Source organism: Salvelinus fontinalis, chromosome 37 (assembly GCF_029448725.1).
Source record: "Salvelinus fontinalis isolate EN_2023a chromosome 37, ASM2944872v1, whole genome shotgun sequence".
NCBI classification, from domain to species: domain Eukaryota; kingdom Metazoa; phylum Chordata; class Actinopteri; order Salmoniformes; family Salmonidae; genus Salvelinus; species Salvelinus fontinalis.
The window spans coordinates 16,441,397-16,459,192 of NC_074701.1; the positions used below are offsets into that span (position 1 = coordinate 16,441,397).

The following is a 17,796-nucleotide window of genomic DNA, read 5'->3' on the forward strand; positions in this document are numbered from 1 at the left end:
GTTTGTAATATGCAAAAAAATACATTTCCAATTCACATGTGTATAATACTCACTTGTACATGTGTGAAACAGGACAGATCTATGCACCCAACCAAATGATTAACAACATAAGGGTCTTTCAATAAACTAGGGTACTGGTGAGCATTTATTTTAGTGGACAACTGTTTAGAGCTCTTACAAAGTCAATAATAATTTTGGAAATTAATACTAATAGATTTTTTTTTTTTTAAAGGTGAATTATAGGTGGTTAAATATTTTACCAGGAATATCTGCCTTGCCCCTTCTTGCACTAATCTCTTTTGACTCATCACGTAAGTGAATGAAAAGCTTTTGGTGGTTATCAGCCTTGAAATCTGTAGATTTGCATTATGGCTTGCATATTATCACAAAGTACAACGGTAGTGAATTGATGTTAGCTTTAGCTGTCAGCTAGCAAGAAAAACTAACCTACAAAGCTGGAAGCTACCGGTATCTTCTCGTATTGAAAAGTATTCTAACTTGTACGGACATTGTTTTGCAAACAGTAATGAACAGTTTCAACACTTTTACATGCCATGTCGCATTATTCAAGTGAAGGGGAGCTAACATGATGCAGCCCAGAATCCCAGTGCAGGCTAGCAATAAGTAAGTGGAGCAGGTACGGTAAGCGCTATAATAAAGGGGTGGGCTGTGCTGATACAGTCTTTATCAGTGAGATGCATTTGACAGAGGTATAAAAAAAATGATAGTACCGAACAGTTTATGTACTAGTATCGAAAAAGTACAGATGTTTCGGTATACCATACAACACTAGCTTACAATATATGTGATTTAGATTGCGAACCTGAATAAATCAGCAATAGTTTTGTTAGCTTTGCATTAAACAAAATCCGCATACATGGTAATTTTTAGATATACAGGGTAAAGTTAACAATTTCATAACGAGTAATCACTTTTGCGAGGCCTACTGCATGACCAAAGTGGAAAGAGACAGTTCATCTGCAAAAATCACACGTTAATTAGTTGGTGATTTCAGAACCATAGTGGGGTGGTAGATGCCTAGTCTCCCTTATGGCTCAGATCAGGTGCCTACAAAGAATAAGCGCACACATATACTTGGGGTAGAAAACCAATTCAAGCCAGTCCTCAATTAAAGCAAATCAGTTTGTCCTCTTCTTTCATTTTTATTTTTTTACACTTAATCTGTATGCAGAAACGGCCCCTTTGTGTGTGGTTTATTCCTTTCAAAATTGTCTAGATTAGTTACTGTTAGACCATTCCTGGTAAACAAGCAAACCATTAGGCTACAGCAGTTCTAAATGTTTCAATGTTATGGTCTCTAATGGTCTTCAATGGTAAAAGTCACTATAGTGTTTTGCAATTGTAATAGTATTGGGTTGCGTTGGGTTTAATAGTAAATGTCACTAATCACAATACATTGCCAAAGTAAATAAAAGTTATATAAAAATGATAAATCCCTATTGTGTTTGTTGGCATTCATTATTATTATTCCTCTTCTTCCGTAAGGCCAACTTAAAATGCAAATTCACATGACATGGTGAGGCCTAGGAAGGTGCAACCTTGTATGATGGTAAAAGACCAAAGGCCACACCCTTTCATGCAATGCCATGCCAATTGGCGGCGCTATATCCGCCTATGAACCCAAGTTATACTGTTAGCACTGAGGCGGATTGCCCTAGTAGGAAGTCCACTTTGTGCAGCTCAGCCTGCACTATCAGCGCAAACATAAATATTACTGTCATGTCTACCTCTGATAAGCCACCCAGTAAAGCAATAAAAAACAAAGAATCTGAGAAAAGTGTTAAAAATAGGCTACATATGTTAACGTGGGCTAAGAAACAAGGTTCATGAAATCAATAACTTGCTAGTAATGGATAACATTCATATACTGACTATCTCTGAAACTCACTTAGAAAATACCTTTGATGATACAGTGGTAGGCAATACATGGTTTCAACATCGTCAGAAGAGACAGGAATGCCGATGGTGGAGGTGTTGACGTTTTTGTTCAGAGTCATATTCCTGTAAAGGTTAGAGAGGTAAAGTACCAAAGGCCACACCCTTGCATGCAATGCCATTTGGCGGCGCTATAACACACATTGCTGTAGAAGTAATATGGCTGCAGGTTCAACTCCCTCACCTAAACACCATTCCTTTTGGGAAGCTGCAATAGACCTCCAAGTGCTAACAGTCAGCGTCTGGATAATGTGTGAAATGTGATATCAACAGAGGCATATTTTCTGGTTGACCTAAATTAGGACTGGTCGATTGTTTGGTCGACAGAGATTTCTTTAGCCGAGCAATAGCAATAGAAATATTTCATGGTGTACAAGACACCCATCTGAGTGGACTAATCCATTGTGGAGGCCGTGGGGATGCACAGTCCATCACTAAGTCATGTGCTACTGAAATTGTACATGGTTATGTTACCTGTTAAACAGCATATTGGTGTTGAGAACAAAGCGACAGAGGTAGCAGCAGAATGAGGAGGTGTGGAAAAACAGCCCTTGTCTTATTGTCTAAGAAAAATGAGGAGAGAAAACCAACTTAATTAGGTTAATAATCAACAGCCTAACTGTTAAATGTGCCTGGCTTTATAAATCATCCATATACAGTACCAGTCAAAAGTTTAGGCTACTGTATCAATCATTAATTCGTTCATGTCATCACACAGCATACATGTCATTCATGATTTGAAATGTAATCAAGCATTGTTTTAAATAGGCCTAACCAGTTTCATATCGGGAAATTGCATTCATGAGTGTGACTGTTGTTAGTCTTAGCTGTAATAAAGGCTTAAAAATCTGCACAGCTTTTTTACAACAGACTCTCTGGTACGCCTATAATGTATTTAGTGTTGTTTACATTGTTCCAAACGGTCAGAAAAATTATATTGTAATTTAACAGCACCTGTTTGGTACACATAATATGCACACAGCGCTTGCTCCTTAACTTATTTTTCTTAACTTATTTCTCCAGTATTTCCCACAACTAGTCACATTTATTCCACACATCTCACTTCCCCTTTACCTCATTAGCAACCAGTAAACATTCCCCCGTTTTGAGTTTGTCACGCCCTCTGCATCCATTTTGCTGTTATGGTGTTCAGAGTTTGTTATAACCAATTTATTGATGTGATTATGATACGCTATAGGTCAGGCCCTATTGGTCACGTGCATGCGATGCATACATGTGTCATAAGGAGAACAAGGGTTGAGGGAATAGATAATGTTTATCCTAAACAAATTAGGGATTTCGGTAACAGAACTTTTCAGTCAGGAATGGCTGTAATTATGTTGCAGCTTCAGCGTGATAAACACTGTTGATGTTCTGTGGTGGTCACTGCAGCAGGGAGGAGAGAGAGACAATGGATGCTAGTCACACAGTCACTTGCTGTCTTTTAACACAGCGCAGGAAGTCTGAGCCCGGCACAATCAAATCAATTGCTGGTCGTACACCCACTAGTCATTTGTGCGTCTTATTTAATCAATGTGCTTAAAAGCATCAGATATGCTCAGGGAATATAGTTGATTAAAACTATAGCATGTGTCTACAGTGCATTCAGACCTTGATTTTCCCCACATTGTTGTGTTACAATTCGTTAAAATGGATTAAACATTTTTTTTTTTTTTTAAATCAATCTACACACAATACCCCATAATGACAAAGCAAACAGATGACTTTTTTGTACATTTATAAAAAAAGAAAAAAAACTGATATCACATTTACATAAATATTTCAGACCCTTTACTCAGTACTTTGTTGAAGCACCTTTGGAAGCGATTAAAGATGATTATTTTTGGTTATAACGCTCCAAGCTTGGTACACCTGTATTTGGGGTGTTTCTCCCATTCTTCTCTGCAGATCCTTTCAGGCTGGATAGGGAGCATCTCTACACAGGTATTTTCAGGTCTCTAGGAAGGGTCTTGGTGATTCCAAACTTCTTCCATTGAAGAATGATGGAAGCCACTTTGTTCTTGGGGGCCTTCAATGCTGCAGAATTTTGGTTGGTACCATTCCCCAGATTTGTGCCTCGACACAATCCTGTCTCGGAGCTCTACGGACAATTCCTTCAACCTCATGGCTTGGTTTTTGCTCTGACATGCAATGTCAACTGTGGGACCTTATATAGACAGGTGTGTGCCTTTCCAAATCATGTCCAATCAATTTAATTTACCACAGGTGGACTCCAATCAGGTTGTAGAAACATCAAGGATGATCAATGGAAACAGGATGCACCCTGTAATTTTTAGAACTCGGCTCCATCATTCACTGGATCAGATTGCTAATCTTGCCAATAGTTGTGATGAATGAGCCAACTTAGGCATGACAACACCACATTCTGAACCTATACACTAATGTTCAAAATTTTGGGGTCACTTAGAAATGTCCTTGTTTTTGAAATAAAAGCATTTTTTGTCCATTAAAATAACATAAAATTGATCAGAAATACAATGTAGACATTGTTAATGTTGTAAACGACTATTGTAGCTGGAAACAGCAGATTTTTATGGAATATCTACATAGGCGTACAAAGGCCCATTAGCAGCAACCATCACTCCTGTGTTCCAACGGCGCGTTGTGTTAGCTAATCCAAGTGGATCATTTTAAAAGGCTAATTGATCATTAGAAAACCCTTTTGCGATTATGTTAGCACAGCTGAAAACTGTTGTGCTAATTAAAGAAGCAATAAAACTGGCCTTCTTTAGACTAGTTGAGTATCTGGAGCATCAGCATTTGTGGCTTCGATTACAGGCTCAAAATGGCCAGAAACAAAGACTTTCTTCATCAGTCTATTCTTGTTCTGAGAAATGAAGGCTATTCCATGTGAGAAATTGCCAAGAAACTGAAGATCTCATACAATGCTGTGTACTACTCCCTTCACAGAACAGCACAGACTGGCTCTAACCAGAATAGAAAGAGGAGTGGGAGGCCCCACACACAACCGAGCAAGAGGACAAGTACATTAGAGGGTCTAGTTTGAGAAACAGGCGCCTCACAAGTCCTCAACTGGCAGCTTTATTAAATAGTACCCGCAAAACACTAGTCTCAACGTCAACAGTGAAGAGGCGACTCCGGGATGCTGGCCTTCTAGGCAGTTGCAAAGTAAAAGCTCTCTCTCTGTCCAGTGTCTATTCTTTTGACCATCTTAAACTTGTCTTTTTATTGGCCAGTATGAGACATGGCTTTTTCTTTTTTCTCTGCCATTAGGACAAAATGAATTGCATTCACAGAAGACTGGCTTGAATTGTGAGGATGAGCTAGAGCTGGGCGATATGGACAAACATCCATATCGCAATAAATTGCCTGAATTGATGCGATAATGATAAATAGCATAATACATTTATAATTTTAATGTGCAAAAAAGAAAATCCTTTAAATTACTATTAGTTTGATGCCTGTAGCCATCAATTGCTCCATTAACAAGCACCCATATTAGCAAACTTATTTAATTAAAAAACTTCACATTTCTCTAAAATAAGCTAGTTATTGTAATGAACGATATCAGCAAAATGCCTGCGATAAGTTATCGGTATGGTTGCTAATATTCGGTTTATCATCCCAGTTCTAGGATGACCACACAATTTATTTCAATGAGACAAATCTATTGGTTTTGACCCAAACTTGCAAAAATCTATTCAATAAACACAAGAAACATGTATAAAAGATTGTGGCAGTATAGCAGAAACAGCGACATCTAGTGGTCAACACGTTACTGTCACACTAGTTTATGGTAAATAATGCAAGCAGCTTCAAATGACAAATTCTCTCAAAGGGGAAAAAAACAGATTCACAGAGAATACACTGCATAGTATGGAGAAGCAATACTCCAAGCCACAGCTTCATACTACTTAAACAACGAGAACTGATACTGGTTCTTGGTATGGGATTGGCATGGGGTATGGGGATCCGTGGGTATCTTAACCATTTTGGGGGGGATTCCTCATGTCTAACTCATTGGTAGGAAGAAGTTTGGTTCAAATCGGATGTTGATTACTATCTGAATCCCATAAATGTAAATGGTCAATTTGGGTGAAATCAATTAGAGTAATTTCTCAGATCAAATTAAATTTAAAACAAAATGTTTCAGCACTGCTAATCTTATCTGTTACTAACTACAGAAACAATCTGTGATGGTGGGTGTCAATCCTCGTGTTTTTTGTGGAACGACACATGCTAACGGTTTTCACAGACAAACTATACAAAAATGACTTTGTAAACAAGTAAACACTGAGGTGAGAAGATATGGTGTTGAATAGATTCCTCTCGCTCTCTGGAGTGGAAGGTTTGTGAACGGAGCCAGTGTTCCTGACTCTGATCAGGCCTTCCAGGATCTGAGGTTACCCTCCACAGACACAGTCAATTACTGCAACCACGGCTTGAGTCTCTAATAGGCATGCTTACTAGAGGTCGACCGATTAATCGGAATGGCCGATTAATTAGGGCGGATTTCAAGTTTTCATAACAATCGGAAATTGGTATTTTTGGACGCCGATTTGCCGATTTTTGTAATACATTTTTTTACGCCTTTATTTAACTAGGCAAGTCAGTTAAGAACACATTCTTATTTTCAATCCCGGCCTAGGAACGGTGGGTTAACTACCTTGTTCAGGGGCAGAATGACACATTTTTACCTTGTCAGCTCAGGGATTCAATCTTGCAACCTTAAGGTTAACTAGTCCAACGCTCTAACCACCTGCCTCACGAGGAGCCTGCCTGTTACGCGAATGCAGTAAGAAGCCAAGGTAAGTTGCCAGCTAGCATTAAACTTATCTTATAAAAAAACAATCAATCAATATCACTCGTTATAACTACACATAGTTGATGATATTACTAGTTTATCTAGCGTGTCCTACGTTGCATATAATCGATGCGGTTCGCATTCGCGAAAAAGGACTGTCGTTGCTCCAACGTGTACCTAACCATAAACATCAATGCCTTTCTTAAAATCAATACACAGAAGTATATATTTTTAAACCTGCATATTTAGCTAAAATAAATCCAGGTCAGCAGGCAATATTAACCAGGTGAAATTGTGTCACTTCTCTTGCGTTCATTGCACGCAGAGTCAAGGTACATGCAACAGTTTGTGCCACCTGGCTCATTGCGAACTAATTTGCCAGAATTTTACGTAATTATGACATAACATTGAAGGTTGTGCAATGTAACAGCAATATTTAGACTTGGGGATGCCATCCGTTAGATAAAATATGGAACGGTTCCGTATTTCACTGAAAGAATAAACGTTTTGTTTTTGAGATGATAGTTTCCGGATTCGACCATATTAATGACCTAAGGCTCGTATTTCTGTGTGTTATTATGTTATAATTAAGTCTATGATTTGATAGAGCAGTCTGACTGAGCGATGGTAGGCACCAGCAGGCTCGTAAGCATTCATTCAAACAGCACTTTTGTGCGTTTTGCCAGCAGCTCTTGCAATGCTTCAAGCATTGCGCTGTTTATGACTTCAAGCCTATCAACTCCAGAGATTAGGTGGTGTAACCGATGTGAAATGGCTAGCTAGTCATTAATAGGGTTTCAAACGTCACTCGCTCGGAGACTTGGAGTAGTTGTTCCCCTTGCTCTGCATGGGTAAGGCTGCTTCGAGGGTGGCTGTTGTCGATGTGTTCCTGGTTCGAGCCCAGGTAGGAGCGAGGAGAGGGATGGAAGCTATACTGTTACACTGGCAATACTAAAGTGCCTATAAGAACATCCAATAGTCAAAGGTATATGAAATACAAATGGTATAGAGAGAAATAGTCCTATAATTCCTATAATAACTACAACCTAAAACTTCTTACCTGGGAATATTGAAAACTCATGTTAAAAGGAACCACCAGCTTTCATATGTTCTCATGTTCTGAGCAAGGAACTTAAACGTTAGCTTTCTTACATGGCACATATTGCACTTTTACCTCCAACACTTTGTTTTTGCATTATTTAAACCAAATTGAACATGTTTCATTATTTATTTGAGGCTAAATTTATTTTATTTATGTATTATATTAAGTTAAAATAAGTGTTCATTCAGTATTGTTGTAATTGTCATTATAAAAATAAAAAAAATGGCCGATTAATCGGTATCGGCTTTTTTTGGTCCTCCAATAATCTGTATCGGCGATGAAAAATCATAATCGGTCGACCTCTAATGCTTACACATACACGCCACAGTCCACACGCATAGGACACCCATGGAAGAGACTACCCTCTGATCAAACCACACAGTACAGGGTAGCTGACGTTTTACAGCACTGTTTGGCATAATATTTTTGGGTTGCCTGTGATTTTGATAATACTACCTGAACTCTACTGAACACCCTCTGATCTAAACTGTGTTGGCGCCCTTGTTGAAACAGAGTACATCTTCAAGAAGGCAGAGAAAGAAATAAAAACGTCAAGCAGGCCAATTCAAAACCACTATTCTTTAATTGATTTTTCATTGACACAGGCTCTGCTCCGGCAAGGTGCCCACTAAATTTCCATGAGCTGCGATTTTCTGCCAGTTTATTTTCCATTACCTGCTCACACATTCCACTAGCAAGGGAGGGGAGGCAGGGTGCTGATAAGAGCTGGGGCCAGGCAGCGCTCCAGAACTGCAATCCTCCTGAGAGAAACCATCCCACCAGGAGACACAGGCTGAATCCCAAACCACATCCTTCCCCTCGCCCCTCCATTTGCACGTTCACGCACGCCTCCGCCATTTGCTATAGTGTCCCAAAGCTGAGGGAGTGAAAATGATTGATGGTGTAGAGGCTAATTAGTCCCTCGATAGCCACTTTGACCTAGCCAGTGCAGATGCAGGCTTCAGAGCAAAGTGCTACCCCAACACGAACTGCGATATGTTTGGAGCCACATGCATCTATTTGTCTGATTTTGAGACTTGACACATGTAACAGATTAAATACCCCCCCCCCCCCCCCCAAAAAGGTTTAAAACAGTGGGTTCATTAGAATGTCATACTCATATCGTTTAAAAGTGGAACATGAATTGCATCATTCACAAGTGTGTCCTGCAGTTGATGGGTTTATTGATCCCCACGCCACTCTCTGGAAGCCACCCTTGGAGTTGTCAGCAACATGTGACAACGGAAGGCCCTCCGAGCGAGTTAGGTGCGAGGGGGTAGTTCGGGATTCACTGACAGATCCTCCCTCTCAGAGGATTGTCTGAAATAAGGCTTTGTCAGGACTAGGGATGCAAATTTCGGTCAATTTTGCTGCCGACTAACCAACCCTCATTAACCGGTCAACAAACAGCAAAATCTTTTCAAACAGTTAAATGAAGTGACCAACAGAAAAAACTATGCATGCAAGGAACGGACATTTTTCATTAAGAGCTTAATGAAAACATGCAACAATAGCAAGCCTATAATCTTAGTCAAAAGACTGTGGCCTATTACTGAATATGCAACTGCTGTAATGAAGCAACTAATAAAACCTAATTTCAAACATTTGCCAAAATACAATTGGTGGGAAACCACTGTTCTAAACAGTGCTCCTAATGCAAGTGGTTCCATATGTGACAGATGAAAATTCCCATTAGAATTGTAGAAAGAGGGGGACTAGGACGGGTTGCTGATATATACCACTTTTTTAATATGAAATCTAATAGAACAGGAGAAAAATGCAACCGTAATGGCATGAGGAAGTCTTCATAAAATAATTGAAGCAAGGTAAGACATTCCTCATTATTTGAAGTAAAGTCAAACGTTCAGGTTTCAAACAATTCCACTGCCTCTAGTGCACATTTAAAGTGTGCCTACCGTTGACTATAGCCTATGCATTCCAATGGCGAATGGGAGACACGCTTTAATTACGAGTTGATAAAAATAAAAATAGCTATTTTTAATCTTGGTCATCAAAACAGTTAACACGTAGTTGCATTTAGAATTGTTATTTGTTGCGCAATGACTGGGCTTACAAAAGCAGGTTTCACTCCAGTACCAGCTGCTCATGCGCTGTCTGACAGGTGATAGGCCATTCTGCTCCTCAAACTAGCCTCTGTATTCTGTGTGCGTGTGATAAGATACATGACGACCAATTCAAAATACACACGGGCCATTTTTAATGGTCCACTAACATATGCAAATTAACCTAGAGACCGATAAGCATGACCGGTCAAATGCATTTTGGGCAGCTAACCGATTAACATCCCTAGTCAGGAACACAAATCTGCTAGTAGCTACTGTATGGCAGACAGCATCTCTCCGGTTCTCTATTGACTGACCTTGAAGATGGGAAGATGAGGGGCAAGTGCCGCATTTTATTATGACACATTTTGGAATAATGGGTATAGGCCTAGCAGTTCAGTGGTTTGAACTGACCACACATAGGCTTAATCCTTAGACTGGTTTGGCATTCAGAGATGTAACCAGACAACAGAAGAAAAACACACCTAGCCTTGACTATAGCTGCCAGGTTGTAAATATTTTGTGTGTTAGCTGTACATTCAGGTAACTGCCAAAATAAAAGGAAACATCAACAAAGTGCCTTAATAGTGCATTAGGCCACCACAACCGGGAATAGCTTCAATGCTCTTTGGCAAAACTTCTATGAATGTCTGGAACTCTATTTGAGGGATGCGACAAAATTATTGCGCAATAAATTCTATAATTTGGTGTTTTGTTGATGGAAAATCCTGTCTCAAGTGCCGCTCCAGAATCTCCTATAACACCATACCAAAACCGGACACCATCGTGCGCAAATTGATTTTGCGAGTTGTGGTGTGATCACAACATACAGGAATTCAAGTCCTTTTGTTCACCTGACCTAGAATTCCTTACAATCAAATGCCGACTGCATTATCTACCAAGAGAATTCTCTTTGATTATAATCACAGCCATGTATACCACCCCCCACCCCCCCCCCCGGCCCTGGCGGCCATGAAAGAACTTCATTGGACTCTATGTAAACTGGAAACCACATATCTGAGGCTGCATTTATTGTAGCTGGCGATTTTAACAAAGCTAATCTGAAAACAAGGCCACTTAAATTTTATCAGCATATCGAATGCACGAGCCGGACTGGCAGCACTCTGGATCATTGCTACTCTAACTTCCGCAACGCATACAAAGCCCTTCCTCGCCCTCCTTTTGGCAAATTTGACCACGACTCCATTTTGTTGCTACCAGCCTATAGACAGAAACGAAAACAGGAAACGCCCGTGCTCAGGTCTGTTCATGCTGGTACGACCAATCTGATTCCACACAAGATTGCTTCAATCACGTGGACTGGAATATGTTCCGGATAGCCTCAGACAACAACATTGATGTTTACGCATTCGCGCAAAACTGAAAGCACGAACCACTTCTTTTAATCATGGCAAGGCGACCGGAAACATGAACGAATACAAACAGTGTAGCTATTCCCTCCGCAAGGCAATCAAACAAGCTAAGCGTCAGAAGAGACAAAGTATAGTCACAATTCAATGGCTCAGACACGAGACGTATGTGGCAGGGTCTACAGTCAATCACGGATTACAAAAAGAAAGCCAGCCCCTACGAGGACACCGATGTCTTGCTCCCAGACAAACTAAACAACTTCTTTGCTCGCTTTAAAGACAATACAGTGCCACTGAACGCTACCAAAACCTGCGGGCTCTCCTTCACCGCAGCCAACGTGAGTAAAACATTTAAACGTGTTAACCCTCGCAAGGCTGCCGGCCCAGACGGCATCCCTAGCCGCGTCCTCAGAGCATGCGTAAACCAACTGGCTGGTGTGTTTATGGACATATTCAATCCATCCCTATCCCAGTCTGCTGTTCCCACATGCTTCAAGAGGGCCACCATTGTTCCTGTTCCCAAGAAAGCTAAGGTACCTGAGCTAAATGACTATCGCCCCGTAGCACTCACTTCCGTCATTATGAAGTGCTTTGAAAGACTAGTCAAGGATCATATCAACTCCACCCTACCGGACACCCTAGACCCACTCCAATTTGCTTACCACCCCAATAGGTCCACAGATGACGCAATCGCAATCACACTGCCCTAACCCATCTGGACAAGAGGAATACCTATGTAAGAATGCTGTTCATCGACTACAGCTCAGCATTTAACACTATAGTACCCTCCAAACTCGTCATTAAGCTTGAGACCCTGGGTCTCGACCCCGCCCTGTGCAACTGGGTCCTGGACTTGACGGGCCGCCCCCAGGTGGTGAGGGTAGGAAATAACATCTCCACCCGCTGATGCTCAACACTGGGGCCCCACAAGGGTGCGTTCTCAGCCCTCTCCTGTACTCCCTGTTCACCCATGACTGCGTGGCCATGCACGCATACAACTCAATCATCAAGTTTGCAGACGACACTACAGTGGTAGGCTTGATTACCAACAACGACGAGACGGCCAACAGGGAGGAGGTGAGGGCCCTCGGAGTGTAGTGTCAGGAAAATAACCTCACCCTCAACGTCAACAAAACAAAGGAAATGATCGTGGACTTCAGGAAACAGCAAAGGGGGTACCCCCCTATCCACATTGACGGGACAGTAGTGGAGAAGGTGGAAAGTTAAGTTCCTCGGCGTACACATCCCAGAAAAACTGAAATGGTCCACCCACACAGACAGTGTGGTGAAGAAGGCGCAACAGCACCTCTTCAACCTCAGGAGGCTGAAGAAATTCAGCTTGTCACCAAAAACACTCAAACTTTTACAGATGCACAATCGAGAGCATCCTGTCGGGCTGTATCACCGCCTGGTACGGCAACTGCTCCGCCCACAACCGTAAGTGTAGAAAAGGCCCATGGAGTTGGTGGAATAATCCTTTAATTCATCAGCTGGGCCAGGGGCGCTTTAATTAGGTCAGGTGGCAATGACCGACAGATCTCCCGACTCTGTTACCTTTCATCTGAAGTATCTGTTGCGATCGGGAGAGTGGGCCATCAGTTATTATTATCGCGGAGCGCGGCTTGGAGCACACGCTTCAAACATATGGTGTAATGTGAATTGTCAATGATCGCGGCCATACGGATCCTCATAGGCCAATTATGCAATCGATATCGTTAATATGTAATTAAATCAATTACATGTACACATGAAGACAATTGAAAGGGTGAAATGAGAAACATCATTGTTTGCTAATTGATCGACTTTGATATCAAACTAAAGGGGATTATAGATTGAATGACCATTCACTGTTTGTATTTATTTCATGATTATGATAAATAGTTAAGAGCCTAAATGACTCACGGGTGATTACTATTGACTTCTTAATGAACTGGATTGTTGAATTCCCTAATTATGTTAATAATGAATGATTGTTATGATTTGATCTTTGTGATTATGAATTTGATTGGATACATGTTTTTGTTTCCTTTGTTATGCAGCCAGACTACTCAGTAAATATACCACTTTATGGTTAAAGGAATTCCTGCCTCAGTCTCATCCATTCCTCTGTCACCTGACACGTGACCACCTGTTCACCTTCACTGTCAGTCATCCTACCTGTCCAGCTACCCACACAGATTCCACTAATCTTTCAGTAAGGCTCTCCAGAGGGTAGTGAGGTCTGCACAATGCATCACCGGGGGCAAACTACCTGCCCTCCAAGACACCTACACCACCCGATGTCACAGGAAGGCCAAAAAGATCATCAAGGAAAACAACCACCCGAGCCACTGCCTGTTCAACCCGCTATCTTCCAGAAGGCGAGGTCAGTACAGGTGCATCTAAGCTGGGACAGAGAGACTGAAAAAAAGCATCTATCTCAAGGCCATCAGACTGTTAAACAGCCATCACTAACATTGAGTGGCTGCTGCCAACACACTGACTCAAATCTCTAGCCACTTTAATAATAAAAAAATGGATGTAATAAATGTATCACTCATCACTTTAAACAATGCCACTTTATATAATGTTTACATACCCTACATTACTCATCTCATATGTATACTGTACTCTATACCATCTACTGCATCTTGCCTATGCCGCACGGCCATCGCTTTTCCATGTATTTATATGTACATATTCTTATTCATTCCTTTACATTTGTGTGTATAAGGTAGTTGTTGTGAAATTGTTAGATTACTTGTTAGATATTACTGCACGGTCGGAACTAGAAGCACAAGCATTTCGCTACACTCGCATTAACATCTGCTAACCATGTGTATGTGACCAATAAAATTTGATTAGATTAATTTGGGGACAGGTTGAAAAGCATTAATCATTTATGGCAATTTAGCTAGCTAGCTTGCAGTTGGTAGCTAATTTGTCCTATTTTGCTAGCTTGCTGTTGCTAGCTAATTTGTCCCTGGACAAACATTGAGTTGTTATTTTACCTTAAATGCACAAGGTCCTCTACTCCGACAATTAATCCACACATAAAACGTTCAACCGAATCGTTTCTAGTCATCTCTCCTCCTTCCAGGCTTCTTTTTCTTCTTTGGACTTTATATGGCGATTGGAAACTAACTTTCATAATAAGGTGTATTACCACAACCGACCTCAGTTCATCTTTCCATCACCCACCTGGGTATATGTTCCTAAAAACCAATGAGAAGATGGCACGTGGGTATACGTTTCTAAAAACCAATGAGGAGATGGGAGAGGCAGGACTTGCATCGCGTTCTGCGTCACAAATAGAATCAACTTATATTTTAGCGCCTGGCAACGCAGACATTCATTGGCGCGCGCGAGCAGTGTGGGTGCAATGACTGAATAACATGCATGTGTACATTTATTTTGCAATGCACGCGACAAGTCCGGTTTGGGCATTGCTAACGTGTGCTAATGTGACTAGAATGACGTAAGTAACATCAACATTCCAGGACACAGACATGTCTTATGTGCAGAAAGCTTACATTCTTGTTAATCTAACTGCGCTGTCCAATTTACAGTAGCTATTACAGTGACAAAAATACCATGCTATTGAGGAGAGTGAACAACAAACTTTTATCACGGCACTTGGTTTGATACATTCACCTCTGATGTACTTAAATTCAGGAATCTTGCTCTGATTTGTCATCCTGAGGGTCCCAGAGATAAAATGTAGCATAGTTTTGTTTGATAAAATATATTTTTATATTCAAATGTAGGAACTGAGTTCTAAAGTTTGAACCCCTGCTGTTTCTGGCCCCACACCCACCCCACCCGGCCATCTAGATGTGGTAAGGTTTGTGTCGTTTCTGTAGGGAAGCAAATTTTCCATCATGTATGACCTTCCTGGGAGTGTGTAAACTCAATGTTTTATTACCATATAATTTTTGTATGTTTTCTATAGTTATGTACTTGAAAATTTATAAAATGACCAATTCGGCACATTTGGGCAGACTTGATAAAAAAGATGTGTGCAGTATTGCTATGCTTCACTGGATCAGTCTGAAACTGCACCATACACTGCTGCCATCTAGTGGCCAAGATCGAAATAGTGCCTAAACGGCAATATTATATTATGGCCTCTCTCTTGCATTTCAAAGATTATAATAAAAAATAAAACATGTTTTTGTTTGCATTATCTTTTTCCAGATCTAATGTGTTATATTGTCCTACATTAATTTCACATTTCAACAAACTTCAGTGTTTCCTTTCAAATGGTATCAAGAATATGCATGTCCTGAGCTACAGGCAGTTAGATTTGGGTATGTCATTTTAGGCGAAAATTTAAAAAAAAGGGTACGATTCTTAAACCCCCTATGCTCCTTTGAGAACCCTCGTTCCAATAACATATCTCTTCTTCTCGCCATGGTAGCCAAATAATGGGCAATTGGGAATTTTTATACATGAACCTAGGCATGATGGTATGTAAATTGCTTAATTAACCCAGTAACCATACCTGTGTGTTCAAATCAAATGTATTTATATAGTCCTTCGTACATCAGCTGATATCTCAAGGTGCTGTACAGAAACCCAGCCTAAAACAGCAAGCAATGCAGGTGCAGAAGCACGGTGGCTAGGAAAAACGGCCTAGAAAGGCCAAAACCTAGGAAGAAACCTAGAGAGGAACCAGGCTATGAGGGGTGGCCAGTCCTCCTCTAGCTGTGCCGGGTAGAGATTATAACAGAACATGGCCAAGATGTTCAAATGTTCATAAATGACCAGCATGGTCAAATAATAATAATCACAGTAGTTAACGAGGGTGCAGCAAGTCAGCACCTCAGGAGTAAATGTCAGTTGGCTTTTTTAGCACGTCCGGTGAACAGGTCAGGGTTCCATAGCCGCAGGCAGAACAGTTGAAACTGGAGCAGCAGCAAGGCCAGGTGGACTGGGGACAGCAAGGAGTCAAAGTTTCAATATACTTTGTGTCCCTCATTTACTCAAGTGTTTCCTGTATTTGGGCAGTTACCTGTATGCCCCCCTCCTTTTTTCTTATGCATCTAGAACTGTGCTGGATTGGAACTCTGCTGACACATACCAGAACAATGGAGCAAGGCCGAAAGGCTCAATTGCACAGAGCCAAGTCTGGCTAATCTGTCAGGATAACTGCTAGCTTCTTCCGTCAATAAGCCAGGAGTCACACGGTTAGGCTACTTCTGTAATTAACAGTCCAGTGGGAGTGCAAGAAACAAGCCTCACTGTATCCCTGTCAACAGGACCCCCCCCCTTCCAGAGACTAGACCTGTGTCACCCTCAACCACAACCTCTATAAGGAGAGAAGATCCCAGTTGCTTTCTTAAAGTCACACCACTCTTCAGTCTATGAGTGATGATTCAGGAGAAAAAGTTGGACACAAAAGTAGACCGGCACAAATTGGAAACTCACCAACTCGCCTTAAGTCCTGTTTAAAAGTGAGGACGTGAAATATATTGGGTTCAACATTCTCTGTGAACATATGGTAGCAATTTGCTCGAGTAGACTCCCTGACTCTGTTTGAAGGTCTGACGGCGGAGTGCGCAAACTCAGTGTCAGTGTTTTTTTTCCCTCAAACAAAAACAAAAGAGAACATATAAGCCACCGATCAGTTCATTGTCTTCTCATATTTTATACATGTTTAAACTGTGAACTAAAATGGTGACTTAATGACGAGGAGATACCTCTTTTTATATACATATATACAAAAAAATGTCCACCGCCCAAAAATAACCCATTCTAGATGTTCTCTCATGGTGGGAGTCACTCCACCCATGGAAAACTCAGATATGTAAACCTCTGGGAGCATGTGCAATCAGGTCCTTTCCTGCTCTTATTCCTCCAGTTATTAATCACATCAGCAGACAGCTCCAATGACCCAATCTGTGCCTGCAATTAAGAGCCGGGTAACCACCCGCTGATTGGCCAGCTCTGTCTGCCGGGAGAGGTCAGGGTTTAATCTCTTTAGAGGGGGAGGGGTATAATCAGGTTGTGTGGTAATCACCGGTGCCCTCCGCAGAGAAACAAACATTTGTTAGGTTAAAGAAATAGGCTCGGAGAAGGGATCCAAACAGAGATGCATTCACCAACCAAGCATGTGACCACAACACATCTTGCACAAATTACACACCGTATGGGGTTGAACATGTATCATCACAAGTATAATCTAAAGCAGGAGTGATCCCTCTGATTCACTGTAACAGCCAGAGAGAGCAGCCTTACCTCACTGGGGGATCCATGGTGCGGGGGCATGTTGAGGAAGCTTGTAGAGAGACCAGCATTGGTGCAGGGGGTCATACAGATCCATAGGGATAGAGAACATATTGATGCTGAGACAGAAATCCAGCATGGCACCATGGAGACCTGAGCAGGAGAGAGTGTGAGCCTCAAGTTAGTCACGCACCAAGCAAATTGGACGTTGTAAATGAACCGAAGTGTGTCAACGACAGTTCGGGAAGGACTGCATATCACCAGTCTTGATATGTCTGCATGAAAATAAAAACGTTTGATTTAGCCAAACAT

General features: G+C 41.2%; 1 protein-coding gene across 3 annotated transcripts in view; it reads right to left on the minus strand.

Annotated features, from left to right (window-relative positions):
* The window catches only part of bmpr1aa (bone morphogenetic protein receptor, type IAa), a 73,011-nt gene that overhangs the window by 33,649 nt on the left and 21,566 nt on the right, over window positions 1-17,796 (minus strand). For all 3 annotated transcript variants that reach the window (XM_055902161.1, XM_055902162.1, XM_055902160.1), the window contains exon 2: window positions 17,497-17,637. The gene's annotated coding sequence lies outside the window, so the exon portion shown is untranslated. The remainder of the gene's footprint in view (window positions 1-17,496; window positions 17,638-17,796) is intronic.